General features: G+C 40.1%; 1 protein-coding gene across 2 annotated transcripts in view; it reads right to left on the bottom strand.

The window, feature by feature from the left end:
- Positions 1–13,564, bottom strand: part of emb (exportin-1 emb) — a 457,135-nt gene that overhangs the window by 234,658 nt on the left and 208,913 nt on the right. The gene's annotated exons all lie outside the window — the stretch shown is intronic.

The following is a 13,564-nucleotide window of genomic DNA, read 5'->3' as shown; positions in this document are numbered from 1 at the left end:
GTTCCTTCTGTTTTGAGCACTGGCCATCCATTTACTACCCAAAAACTCATGAATTTCATTTATCCCTCTCCACCTTTGTCTTCCAGGTTTTCTTCTAGCTCCTCTTGGATACCATTCTGTTATTTTCTTAGTCCATCTGTCATCATGTCTTCGAGCTATGTGTCTTGCCCAAGACCATTTTAGTTCTTTAGTTTTGATAAGAATGTCCTTTACTTGAGTTTGCTGCCTAATCCATGTGTTTCTCTTCTTATCTAACAGTCTGATTCCCAATATAATTTGTTCCATTCTTCGCTGTGTAGTTCTCAGCTTCTCTTCCATTATTTTGGTGAGTGCCCAAGTTTCACTTCCATAAGTCATGGTGGGGAGTATACATTGGTTCATTATTTTACGTTTCAGACAAACTGGGATATTGCTCTTCTGTATGTGACTATATTTCCTGAATGCTATCCATCCAAAATTTATTCTTCTCTTAACTTCCAGCCATTTATCATTATTACAGCTAATAACTTGTCCCAGATAAGTATATGACTCCACCTTTTCAATTACTGCTCCTTCAATCATTATTTCCTTTTCTGTGACACACACTTGTTCATCATTACTTTTGTTTTAGCCTTATTCATCTTTAGTCCAAAATCCTTACTAACTGTGCATAACTGATTGAGATTTTCCTTTAATTCTTTGGGATCGTGGCTTATGACCACAATGTCATCTGCAAATCGTAAATGGTTTAGTTACTCTCCGTTCACATTGACTCCTTTCTGCGACCAGTCTAATCTTCTGAAAGCTTCCTCAAGGGCAGCAGTAAACAGCTTCGAAGATATTGTGTCTCCTTGTCGAACTCCTTTCTCGATTTTAAATTTGCTACTGTCTTTGTGTAGTCTAATAAAGGAGGTAGCACTCTCATGTATTTTCTTCAAAATCATAATATATGGGATATCTATGCCTTGTCTTTCCAGTGCCCGAAACATTGCCTTATGCTGTATGGAGTCAAATGCCTTTTCATAATCCACAAATTCCAGGCATAATTTTATATTCGTGTTTTATATTCATTTGCTTTCTCCATTAGCTGTGATATTACGTGAAGGTGATCCATAGTTGAGAATCCTGTCCTAAAGCCAGCTTGCTCTTTCGGTTGATTCTCATCAAGTATTCTTTCTAATCTGTTAGTAATGACCCTTGTGAACAACTTGTAGATGTGGGATAACAAGCTAATTGGTCTATAATTTCCAATTTCTGATTTATCTCCTTTCTTATGCAGTAAAACTATGATTGCATTATTCCACACTGCTTAGGCACCACACCTTTTCTAATGCACTTTGTGAAGAGCCTTGCCAGTTTTTGTGTTATGTCTCTTCCTCCCAATTTTAACAACTCTACAGTAACTTCATCTCCCCCCCGGGGCTTTCTGATTCTTCATTTTCTTCAATGCATGTTCTACCTCATCAGGAAGAATATCGGGTATGTCGTATGTGTTGCTACTTTGCAATCCATCTTCCCCACTGCTGGCATCATTCCCTCGCTCCTTGTATAATTCTCTATATTAGTCTTCTCTGCTGTTTATAAGTACACCATTGCTATTCTTCAGTTTCAGTATCATTTGTCTTTCTGTATTACTGCTCATGGCTGCTGATTTAAATCCTTTGTTTTCCCTTGATGCTTGTTCTACTTTTCTTGTGTTAAATCTTCTTATGTCCTCTCTGAGTTTCTTTCTAATGGCTTTGCATAACTCAGTATCAATTTTTTCCCTGTCAGTGTTTTTCTTGCTCTTCATTTGTCGTCTTCGGTTCATCATGACAAGTGTTTCTTGACTAATTTTTTTTTTCTTTGGATTTCTTTTTCCCTATAGGTTTCTTGGGCTTTATCACTTTGAGAAAGTTGTAATATTCCTCGTCGATATCTTGGTCCTGAGCAGTCTGCAGAAGCTCAAACTTGTTCTCAAGTTCCAGTACATACTGCTTTTTCTCCTCCTCTGTTATCTCAAAGACCTTTGTATTATTTACTCGAGTCGGTTTTTTCCTTTCCTACATCTATATCAGTGTACATCTTACCATTCTGTGATCACTTCCAACATTTACCTTATTCAGGACGGTAACATCATTCACAATATATCTTCTGTTAGTGAGGATGAAGTCGATTTCATTAGTTGTTAATCCATTTGGACTCTTCCATGTCCACTTTCTGTTCACCCTTTTCTTGAAAAAAAGTGTTCATTACTGACAGTTCTTGAGATTCTGCAAATTCCACAAGTCTTTCGCCTCTTTTATTTCTTTCACCAATTCCAAAATTTCCTATAGTTTCTCTTTCTGCACTGTTTTGCCTTTTTCCAACCTTAGCATTGAAGTCCCCCATAATAATAGTGTAGTGGGTTTTCTGCTCATCTAGAAGACTCTCAATTTCAGTATACATTTCTTCAACCTCTTCATCATCACGGCTCGATGTTGGTGCATAAATCATTATAATATTTAGCTTGTACCTCTTAGAAATCTTGAGTATTAATTATACATACTGATTGAAAAATTGATTAAAGCACAACACAAAAAATCACTTCAACTAAAGGATGCGAAAACAAAACATGGGGCAGCAAGTTTACAAACGCTGTTATTGGCTAACAGGAGGGACCAAATGTCCGGTCAGAGACAATTGTAAAGAGAAAAATGTAAGTGCCAGTTAACATGATCACTGGTTAGTAGAAGCAACCACTTCATAGAATTAAATTTCAAAAAATCAATTCAAATCATTAAAATGACACTTTCTTCATTATATGTTGATTATAAGAATCAATTTTGAACGCCTTTGGAGGTCACAACCATAAAACAATGAAAACAATTTGCAGTTTCCCCGTTTATTGGGCTTTTATGTTAGTGCAATTTATTATAAACGGGTAGTAAACTTGATCTTATTGCATTTGCTAATAATATCAATTGCTGCAATTGTGTGGGTTTTTACGTTATAATTGTGAAATGTGTTTCCCTTCCACAAAATCTTCAATGATATAAAAAACAAAAATAAATTTTCAGAATATTCTCTTCATTCCCATTTTTTAAGCTTTGTAGAGTTGTTACTCTGTATCTCACTTTCATTTAACCTGTTAGTTGCAATTTATGCGTGCCAAGCTCTATGTTATTAATTGCTTATCTTTTTTACTCTTAAATTTTAGAACAAAAAAAAAAAAAAAAAAAAGCCAGTGAACAGAAATATCAATTAGTTAGTATGTACATACAGTATTAAGCTATGTACATAAGCGTAAATTTATTTTTATTATTCTAACCTGTGGAAAATATTCTTCCAACTTTCACATATAATTTAAGTTTGTTAATTGGTAAGATAATACAGTCAGTCCTCGTATAGCACGATAGTTGTGTTCCTAGAAACACCCGTGCAATGCAAAATCGTGCAATATAAACAACAGGCCCTATGGGAAAAATAGTTTGGTGCCGACCACCCAAGATTGAACACACATTTGTAACCAAAACATTACCAAACACAATAAATAATCATAATAAAATACTTATTACATATTTTATTACGACTATTACGTAATAAAATATTGCTAATGCTTTTACTTCTATCGTAAGCAAACTTGTTTTTTGTTTGATTTTCTATCCAAACAGATGACAACCGTTCCATCTCTTCCAAATCTTTGTGTCTTAATCTAATGAATTTTAATTACACTTTGACTTGTTCCTGCTATGAAAGTTGTTTTTATTTTCTCCGCATTCTTTGTAATTCTCGGCGTTGCCTCATTTAGGTCTGTAGCATGTGCAATATCACATGGTCTTTCGTTTCGCTCAAAGCGTTTTGACAGTTTCATATTTTTTCGCTATCGACAGTGGCGGACTGGCCATAAGCTTTACCGGGGAAACCCTGGTGGGCCTGAGGCCAACGTGATTTTGGCCATAAACACTAGTATGAGGTTACTACAAATTTTCCCGGGGGAGAATTTTTGATCCAGTCCGCCTCTGTTTATCGATATTGCTTTTCTTTTTCTCTCTGAATCTGCAGTATCTTCACCTTTTCACACCTTTTAAGTTTTTACTCATTTTTAGAGAACAAAGCACAATTACAAAACGAGGAGGCACCGTTAATACACATAAACAAAGCTGCGCGCGTGTAGCAACTGAATAAACAACACCGTAAAGGCCACTATTAACACCTCACATTTTATTAAAGCACATTTCTAGGGGTGACTACCATAAAACAAAAACAATTTCCAGTTGCGTTTCTGCTAGTGGAATCTGTTATAAACTGGTAGTAAACTCGATCTAATTGCATTTGCGATTTACTGATTGCTGGAATTGTGTTGGTTTTTATGTTATTATGGTGAAATGTGCTTCCCCTTCACTGATATAAAACACATAAATACATTTTCGGAATCTTCTCTTCATTCCTATCGCGTTGCATTCGGTTGGGGTGATTCCGCGTTCGACTGCCATTTCTTGTAAACACAAAGGCGAATTGTGCATAAGCGAATTCAGTTCATGTTATATAAGATATCGTTCCCCTATTTATAAATCGTGTATGATCGAATTCGTGTAATGTAAACACGTGTTATAAGAGGACTGACTGTAAAGTGTAAATTTTTGCTTTATGTCTTTACTTTTATAGCCTATGGATAATATTCCTTCTATTTTTGCTTATTAGAATTGCAGTATATTAGAATTAAAATTTAATTCGCAAACGTGATCACAATGACTAGCGCTTATTGTATAGTGAATGGTACTTTATTCTGGAAAGCCCATCGTAAAGTGATTTGATAGTATAGCGATCCAATCATAAAGCAGTGGGGTCCATGTGTATGCAGCATACCACTAAACAGCATATTAAAAAATATTTTTAGGTTGTTTTTCATATTAAGGATAATAGTAACAAAATGTCAGGAAAGACTAAGTCAGTTGACACTACAAATGCTATTTTTCAGCAGAACCTTGCTCTGTGCCATTTTATTATAAAAGTCATGTAATTTTTTACAGGAAAAAATCCCACTGAAAATTGTGGGATATCCATAAGGACATGCTAAAAAAATAATCATAAATAAATAAAATAAAAAGCTGTACAATGAAAGAGAATGTGATTTGTGCAGTAATAAAGGTGACATTCCATGATCCAAAAATAAACGAATAACCTTGCAAAAAACTGATTAATAACATTCCAACACAAATAAAGATGGTTATAAGAACTAAAGGGGGTCATATTAAATACTAAACAATGTATTTCTTTGCTTTTTTGTACTTCTCAAAACTGTACAAAAAAAAAAAGCAAAGAGGATGTCCAGAGTTATATCAACTGTGAAAAGTTAAGCTCATATGCCATATAATGAAGTTGTGGAATAGGACTGTGGAGTAACTGATAGGGCACGGAATGGAAATCTCTAAAAACTACTTTGATTCTATGCCAGAAAAATTTAATGAGGCAATTCTTATAACTAAACATTTTGAGATGTGTAGAGGAGGAAGCATTTGATATGAACATGATCTTCATTGATTATGAAAACACCTCTGATAGAGTCCCAAGGGAAGCATGTGAGGACTGGGAAGAAAGAAGAAAGTGGATTCCACGTGCATATATTAGGTTTACCTGGGATATGTATGAAGAGGCCATTCTGAGTGTTATAAGTATAAGATGTGTCTGTGGGGAAATGTAAAATATTTCCAGTAAGAGCAGGCCTGCACCAAGAGCTTTTAAGCCAATATCTGTTTAATTTGATTCTGGCTGAGTTAACCAGAAGAAATACAGGAGGAAATCTTGTGGTGCCTGATATTTGCTGAAAATATTATCCTACTTGATAGAAGGGGGAATACATGGAGTATGGTTTTAATGGAAATAGGAATATGGAGAATAGGTGGAACAGGACCAGGGTATGTCTGCCAGGGGCAAAGGTTGATGATGTTGTAGAGCGGATATCATCTTTTAAGGGAACAAAAGGTGATATAGTTGTACACGTTGGCACTAATGATATTAAGAGTAGGAGACCGGCAGAATTACTTAACAAGTACAGGTCACTGTTGAAAAAAAAAAGCCGTGAAGTAGGGTTGAATTTGAAAGTGTCTGCAATTCTGCCCAGACACGATAGGAGGGAGTATATGATGAGAGCCTTGTCGATCAATTTGGCCCTGGAAAGTTTGTGCAAGGCTCAAGGGGTAGAATTTTTTTTCAGTCTGGTCTGTACTTGTTAACAGGAGAGACTGCTTCTACACGGATGGGATACACTTAAATAAAAAGGGTGCAAGAATATTTGCTGATGCTGTCGAGGCAGTGTTAGGTGGGTCAGAAAACTGCTAGTTGGGGGGGGATACAAGGACTAATAGATTAACAGTAGCCACTGGCAGAGGTGAAAGTGAATCTTGCACTGCTTCTATTGAAATGAGCAGCAGCCTGGAAAACAAGATAAAGGATATTTCAGAGACTGCTGGGAGTCATTGCGGTACAAGTAAACACACGGGCTGTGTTAGGGTAGCTAAGAATAGGAACAGGTGCATGTATACTTGCGTGTACACCAATGCTAGGAGTTTGGTAAATAAATTTGATGAATTTGAGGTATTGCTCAAAACATCAAAGGCAGATATATTGTTGGGATATCAGAGATGTGGTGTCACACAGATATAAGGAATGCAGAACTGGAATTTGGGGAATACAATGTGTATAGAAGGGATAGACAGGGCAGGAGAGGGGTTATGCTATTAGTTAAGAAACACATCAAATCCAAGGAAGTGAAGCCAGTCGACATTGATGGACAGGGCAGTGTCGAGTCAGTTTGGTGGGGCATAAGCATAGGAAAATCAAATTTGAGATGGTTGGTTGAGTTTTATTGGCGCATCAGCAACTTAGGCTATAATGCGCCAAAATCTTGTCAAAAAAATTAGTAAAACATTCAGTGACCTAATGAATTAAGTCACTAAGTCAGGGTATAAAAACAAGTATAAACTGTAAAAGACAAATATCAGTAAACAAGTAACAATAGTAAATCTTAAAATAATAAGTTTTTTAAATATGAGTAAAAAGGTTTACTGATTTTAGGAAACTAAAAATAGCAGACACATGGTCATTGTCGGATAAAATCTGACCGAGTGTATACGGCTCAGTCAGATGGTTAAAAGCGGTAAAACGAGCATTTCTAAAACTGGTACAGTCACATAAAATATGTTGAACCGATAAAATGGTGTCGCACTGCTCGCACATAGGAGGGTCATCAGCCCTCAGCAAAAAGGAGTGTGTAATATGACAGTGTCCTATGCGGAGCCGAGCAAGAACAACTTCCTCTTTGCGATCCCTGCGTAAGCTGGACTGCCAAGGATGGATCACAGGCTTAATTCGACATAGTTTGTTTGTAGTAATCAGTTGATGCCACGAATATTGCCACTGAGATTGTAAATTATTACGGATCACTTGCCTGTAGTCTGTATAGGGGACTATACAGGTCAAGATTATCCGTCAGGGCTTCTGATTTGGCTGCAGTGTCAGCCAAATAATTTCCTCTAATCCCGATGTGACTGGGGATCCAGCAGAAGCTAATATCGAATCCACTTACATAGAGGCGGTATATTATCTGCTGAATTCGGGACAGGGTTGGATGATTAGTGTGTGACATCGCTGATAAATCCTGTAGTGCACTCATTGAATCGGCATATATAATACACCGTTGGTAACGGTGTTTTCTTATGTGATCTAGAGCTAACTCTATTGCATGCAGCTCTGCAGTGTAAATGCTGCAGTCAATGGGTATCTGCTATGATATGGTATTATTTGGAAAGACAGCAGCAGATCCCACATACGATTCTGACCTCGAGCCGTCTGTGTAAACTGATAAGAAGGCAGAATGTTCTGCACGGTGTTGTGAATAGAGCTGAAGGTAGACAGAAACTTGAGTATTAGACTTCGTCGCAATCTTGAGCTAGAAGTCACATGCTGGTGTTTGTGCATGCCAGGGTGGAAGGGGCTCCTTTGGTGATCGAGCAACCTTGTCTACCGAGTTGTTAAGCTCATTGAGTAGCTCTTGAACACGAATGCCGAATGGGCGATTGGCGGTCTGTCGTGTGTTATAAAGATTTTCCCATCGTGGCTCGAAAACGGATGTCCACGTGCGATGGTCCGGCAGGGACTTCAGCTTGAAGGCATATTGTAGAGACAACTGCATTCGTCGAAGCGACAAGGATGGTTCATTTGCTTCGACATACAGACTTTGGACAGGTGATGTTCTGAATGCACCAGTAGCGATACGAATGGCTTGGTGATGGATGGGGTCAAGCCAATGAACAGCGCTATTTCTGGCAGATGCATACACCTGAGACTCAATCTAATTTTGAGCGTACAAGTGCACGGTATAGACGTAGTAGAGTGCATCGGTCTGCACCCCAAGAGGTAGAAGAGAAAGAGCGGAGGATGTTAAGCCCTCTCGTACACTTTGTACGTAGTTGACGAATGTGTTGAACAAATGTCAACTTTTTGTCAAAAATGAGTCCCAGGAATTTCGCCTCTGATACAACTGGAATGGTGCTTTGTCCAAGTCATTATTCAGGCTAGGGGTGGAGGTTACGTTTGCGACAAAAATGGACGCAAACTGTCTTCTCCGGTGAGAACCTGAAACCATTGGCCGTGGCCCAGGTGTTAACACGGTCAATAGCTTGTTGCAGTTGTCTCTCAATAACCCTCATATTGCATGATTGAGAGAATATGCTGAAGTCATTGACATAGAGTGCACTGTTTATAGTTGGAGGAAGTTGTTCAGAAATAGAATTTATTTTAATGGCAAAAAGTGTAACACTTAAGACAGATCCTTGTGGTACCCCCTCCTCTTGGCAAAAAAGGCCGCGAAAGGGAGGATCCTACACGAACTTGGAAATAACGGCAGGATAAAAATTTTTTAATAAAAATGGGAAGGTGGCCTCTCAGACAGAGGTTGTAAAGGTCTTTTAAAATACCAAATCTCCAAGTTGTGTCGTACGCTATTTCCATGTCAAAGAAGATGGACACCAAGTGTTCTCTTTTTAGGAAAGCATCTTGGATTGATGTTTCCAGTCTAATTAAGTGGTCCAGTGTGGACCTGTTTCTTCGGAAGCCACACCGAAAGAGGGAAAGAAGGTCGTTCGATTCTAAATACCATAAGAGATGAGCATTGACCATTCTCTCCAATATTTTGCACAGACAGCTGGTCAGAGCAATAGGACGATAGTTTTTTGGACATTTATGATCCATTCCCGGCTTAGCAAAAGCAAGAATAGTTGCCTTGCGCCAGGTATCCGGAAAGTGCTCTTCAAGGAAGATTCTGTTATACAGGAAAAGCAAACAGTCCATGGATTCTGGTGAAAGATGTTTGATCATTTCATAATGGATGTTGTCTGGTCTAACAGCGGTAGCCTTTGTACGGGAAAGGTGTTTTCAGCTCACGGATAGTAAATGGTCCATTATATGGGTGGGAACCCTTCGATGTGAACTTATGGGCCTGATTTTCAGTGTTGCGCTTTAAGACCAGAAACTCTGAGGAGTAAGATGATGTTGCAGAGATGTTAGAAAATGTTTCCCCAAGAGCATTGGCTATTGCAGTAGAGTCTGCAATAGTACATCCATTATATTCAAGGACCGATGAGGGATGTGCTGTGTATTTACCCTTCATTTTCCGGATTTTTTCCCAGACCACCTTAGTACTAGTGGACTGAGTAATTGATGAAGTAAAACGGATCCACGATTCCTTTTGACTCTGACGACGGATGTAGCGTGCTTTGGCTCGTGCGCGTTTAAAGGCTATAAGATTTTTCGTGGTAGGATATCGGCGAAATATCCCCCACGCTTTGTTTTGAGACTTTTTTGCTGTTGTGCATTGTGAATTCCACCAAGGTTTGGGAAATGGTTGAAACCGGGCATATGTTTTTGGAACAGCATTTGAAGCTGCTTGGATGATAATTTCTGCGGTGTACGTTACTGCATCATTGATAGGCTCCTGACTGACTATACTTAGGTCAAAATTTGCCTGATGTTGGAAGGCATACCAGTCAGCCTGATCAATCTTCCACCGTAGTAACCTGAAAGGAAGACAAGGTCTCGCACTGTATAGCGAGGTTATCACAGGGAAGTGATCACTTCCATATGAGTTCTCCTCCACTTCCCAAGTGAGTGAAGGGAGTAGAGAAGGGGAGCAGATAGAGAGATAAATGGCAGAAAAAGTACGGGTAGGCATGTGGAAGAAGGTGTTTGTTCCAGTATTTAGAAGGGAAAGGTCACTGTCTTTTAGCATTCGCTCCATGACTCGTCCCCTTCCGTTGATGTTAGCACTACCCCCACAGGGTATTGTCCATTAAAATTCCCGAGAAGTAAGAAAGGGGGAGGCAACTGCGTTACAAGATCATCAAGGTCTTTTTGGGAGATGTCAGTCCCAGGTGGCAAATAAATTGAGCAGACCGTTAATAAAGATCCCACTGTAAGGCAAATTGCAACAGCCTCAATGCTAGTTGTAATTAGCAAGGGCTGAACTGGGGTCTGGTTCCCCACAAGGATAGCTACTCCTCCATGAGCAGGACCATCCGCAATTCTGTCCTTACGAAAAAGTGTTATATTATGCATGGTGGGGTTATCATTTGCCTTTAGATAAGTCTCCTGCAAGCAAAAGCAAACTGGCTCGTGCTTTTGCAGGAGGGTCTTGATGTTATCAGTATTTCGCCGGAATCCACAACAATTCCATTGTAGGAATTTAGCCATTATTTTGGCTTGGTGGGTCCATCAGGCGGCTTCAGAGGTGCTGAGGGCTTACCTTTTTCAGTTCTGGCTTTATCTTTCCTGGGGAAGTATGGACGCTGACCAGTGTCCATTTCCTCCTCAGCAAAGAGCTCCAAAACTGAATCTTCGTGTACCTCCTTCTGCTCGACATCCATGTTTTCTTGGGTACTAGGGGGTATTTCACCTTTCTTATTCTTTTCTTTCGCAATTGCTTTTGTTACTTGTGGAGCAATAGGAGGCATCGATATAGGAGTAGCAGCTGATTGGTCTTTCTCTGCAGGTTTTTGAGGACTTAAGAGATAACGTGCGACGGGAGTGAATGATTCTTTTGGAGGAATGTTCATGTCCGTCTGAGTTCCAATGGAACATCTCCCTGCTACCTTCTGGGCGTAGGTAGGTTTGTTGGTATTCAAGGGTTTCACCGATTTCCTTGCCTCCTGGTATGATATATTTAGCTCTGCCTTCAGCCATTGAATTTCTTTTTCTTCTTTCCACCTCTGGCATGCTCGCGAGTAGGCTGGGTGTTCTTTCTCACAGTTAATGCAGGTGGGTTTTGCGGCTGAACATGCTGTTGTTTCGTGGTCCTTTGCACCACATCGAGCGCATGCAAGGACTCCACGGCAGGCCATTTGAGAATGTCCATACTTCTGGCATTTAAAAAACCGTAAAGGGTTCGGAACATATGGACGCACTGAGCAGTTGATGTAGCCAGCTTTAATCTCATCAGGAGGTTTGGGCGAGTTAAAAGTCAGGATAATGCTCTTGGATTTAACAAGCTTCCCATCCCTACGCGCATTAATTCTCTTAACGGCAGTAACTCCCTGTGGTTTCAATTCTAAACAGATTTCCTCCTCGGTTATGTCGAGAAGGTCCCATTCCGAAATGACACCTCTCGATGAATTGAGTGTTCTATGTGGTGTCACTGTTATGGGTACTCCTCCGATTGATGTTGCACGGAGTAGCTGCTCAGACTCCCTGTCAGTTTTGGTTTCAATTAAGAGGTCTCCAGAACGGAGCCTCTTAACTGATTTGGGTGACCCTGCTAACCCATCTAACCCTTTCTGTATGAAGAAGGGCGACATTTTGCCAATCGGTTTTTCTGTGGTAGAATGAATAATTAAAAATCTTGGAACAGGCCCTGATGATATTTCTGTTCGCTGCCTCTTTGTAGCAATAATGCTATCTGCCTCTCCGTCTGTATTTTCAGATAGGGACCGGGTTGGGGTCCCTGAAGAAGTACGTTTATCAGGATTCATATAGTTTTTAAATTGTTCAGTGCCTGGGCTCCCCACCCAACACGGAGCCCAAAGGGACGCCCACTACCCGGCATGCAATAAATGCGCTCGGGAGTGGAATGCCAGGGCTACCCAGACACCATACCCACACCGCCGCCAGCCTGAATCCTGTCCCTCGGACCATGAGGGTAGGGGCGTGGCATTGACATGGTTTCGATTGATCCTAGCTGGGCCTTCCAGGAACACCAGTCTTGTCGAAGCAGGGGCCAAAGTGGTGTATTGAAGCTGGGCCCCTCAACCACCAGGATCCCCCTTTTTCCGAATTTCCACGGGTCGCAGCACATGGCAAACACGCCGGATTCCATTGATGTAAGCCTGGAACCTGGGCTGTGGGCATTGGATCTCAGTGATGCTAGTCTGGAAGTCCAGCAGCATCACTGGGAGGTCCCCTCACCACGTACAGGTGCCCACGTCGAGGGGTCAAACTTGAGAGAAGGAGTGTGCTATAGGGCTAATGACTCTGATGAGTATAATAAGATACTGTACAGGGAAATAGAGTGGGCCAGTAAATCAGATAGTCTTCTAATGGGGGATTTTAATTTCCCACATATTGACTGGAATTTGTGGGTTGGACACACACACACACACACACACACACACACACACACACACACACACACACACACACACACACACTAGCAAGGCTTTTGTGGATTTATTGGATGATTGTTTTCTACATCAGCACGTTCGGTAGGCAACTAGAGGGAGCAATACTCTTGATCTAATTATCAGTAGTGATTCTTCATGCAGTCAAGGTGGTAGATGACTTTCGTCAACCGGTGAAATACCACCACTTTCCTTATTGGAGGCTTGAAGTGGTGAAACTCGTTTTTAGTCTCTAGAGCAAAGTTTCCGGCATCCCCCCCTCCCCCCATACTTCTCCTTCAACCCATGCACAGTACTAAGTACTATAGGTTTTGATACCTTTTGTGTTTGTGGGTTTCATAAAAAAAAAAAAAAAAATTAAGAATCTGCAGATACAGGAACCACTAGGTGGCAGTGATCAGTGTGCTGAAGTGGGATTTACTCAAGGAGGTAACTACCATCAGAGGTAAAGGGAAGGGTTTTTGCTTTCGTAAAGGTGACTATGATGGTCTGAGACAGTATTTAAATTCTATACAGTGGGACCAACTGATGTTAGCAACAGCAAATTCAAAATGGGAAGCATTCAAAGAACTTATCTTGGAAGCTACCAAGCTTTACATACCAACTAAGAAATATTGTTCGAGGTTCAGGCCTAAATGGATGTCAGATGAACTAATGAGACATATGGCAGAGAATAAAAATGCATGGGATACATACAAATTAATGGGTGACATAGAAGCCTATGATAGATATAAATTGGTCTGTAACCAAGTCACAAAGGAAATCAGGCAGATTAGTAAAAATCCTTGGCAAAGGATGCAAAGAAAAACAGAAAAGAGTTCTTTGCCTATTTAAACTCAAGAAGGAAAGGGATAAATCAGATTGGTCCACTGGATATTGATGGTTCAACAGTTGAGGATCCTGCTTAGGTGGCCAAAAAACTAAATGAGTATTTTGCATTTACATTCACACATGAGGAG

The sequence above is a fragment of the Mastigoproctus giganteus genome, chromosome 6 (assembly GCF_048544385.1).
Source record: "Mastigoproctus giganteus isolate SK-2022 chromosome 6, ASM4854438v1, whole genome shotgun sequence".
Taxonomy (NCBI): Eukaryota; Metazoa; Arthropoda; class Arachnida; order Uropygi; family Thelyphonidae; genus Mastigoproctus; species Mastigoproctus giganteus.
This window is presented reverse-complemented; position numbering and strand designations above follow the sequence as displayed.